The sequence below is a fragment of the Pundamilia nyererei genome, unplaced genomic scaffold (genome assembly GCF_000239375.1).
Source record: "Pundamilia nyererei isolate P.nyererei 1_Seehausen unplaced genomic scaffold, PunNye1.0 scaffold00495, whole genome shotgun sequence".
Taxonomy (NCBI): Eukaryota; Metazoa; Chordata; class Actinopteri; order Cichliformes; family Cichlidae; genus Pundamilia; species Pundamilia nyererei.
Genome location: NW_005187896.1, coordinates 176,147 through 177,713, shown reverse-complemented (window position 1 = coordinate 177,713; position 1,567 = coordinate 176,147).

The following is a 1,567-nucleotide window of genomic DNA, read 5'->3' as shown; positions in this document are numbered from 1 at the left end:
GGATTCAAGGCCACCATATCCAGCCTTAGCTATATCATCAGTAGTTCTTCTTGTTCTTCTTCAATTCAATTTAATTCAATTTATACAGTGCAAAATCACAACAACAGTCACCTCAGTGCCCTTTATAGTGTAATGTAGACCACCACACAATAATACAACAAGGGAACCTCCAACAATCACATGACCGCAGCATATGAGCAAGCATTTTGGCGACACTGGAAAGGAAGAAGTCACCTATTAACAGGAAGAAACCTACAGCAGAACCAGGCTCAGGTAGGGGCGGTGGCTAAGTGCTTTGTGAAGGATGGTGGTGAGGGCATTCTACCACCTACTTTGAGGAGGAAGAGCAGGTCTTCTGGTAATTGGAACTTCAAGTTGCTCTCTGATGCATCAGTCTGTGAACATTTGTGAATGTTAGATAGAAAGCACTGACATAGGAAAAGCATAGAAAAATGTGCTTGTATGAATGGGTGAATGAGGTAAGTTGTATTAAAGTGCTTTGAGTGGTCAGTTAGAGTAGAATAGTACTACATAAGAACCAGTCCAGTCCACAGAGGATGGTAAATGGCTAATGATTTGCCTTGTAAGCAAATTGGCAGTGTTCAAGAGAGGGTGGTAGGTATTCGTCAGTGTGCTGACTGCCAATGCGAGGGCTATAGGTCTGTAAATGTTGAAGGTGTCCGTAGGTGCTGTATACAATTATACTCAATTGTATATAGCATTTGTATTCTATTTTATTCTATTTTATTCGATTGTATATAGCATTTTATTCTGTTCTATTGTGTACAGTTGTGTACAGTATCTATTGATGTCTTATTCCAGTGTTTTTCTTTTTTTCTATTTTTCCATGTAATTTTGCACTGTCCACTGCTGTAACAAAACAAATTTCCCACATCTTATCTTATCTTTAGTCTTTGGTAACTATGGCTACCGTCAGCTCACAGGGTAGATCAAAGGGCCTCCACTGTCTTTAATTCTGCAGTTATGGCACTAGCCCTAGTGCACAGAGTCCATTGCCGTTTTCCTTGCTCAAGTCTTTGTTGGAGTCCTGGGTCCTTGTCCTTGGATCTGGTGTTGGTGGGGAAATGGATGGAAGCGAGGGTTAGCGTTGTTGTTTCCAAAGCTTGAAGCGATAGCCAGCTTTGAATCCCTGCTTTTGTTTCCCCTGAGTTACTTGTTGTTCCTGACAATAACAAATGGAGCACATGGTGGTCTGATAATCTCAGGTGATATATTATGGGTCTATTTCAAAGTAAAGTCCGGGTTTAGACTGAGGCCAGTGTTGATCAGTTCTTGATGACAGAAGGTTATCAGTGCATTGCAGGAAGACACAACGAGGCATAAAAATCACAAAAAGATGCACATTGGTAAGGAACATTGTGCGCTGTATATGTCGATTCAGTTGTTGTGCTTTTCTCTGTCTTATTCTGAGATCTTTACTTTATGATATAAAGTGTTATTTGGTACTCAAAGGAGCTTGCAAAGAAAAGCGTCTGGACTTCTTTAAGTTGCTTGAAGACGTTTCACCTCTCATCCGAGAAGCTTCTTCAGTTCTAAGGTCAAATGG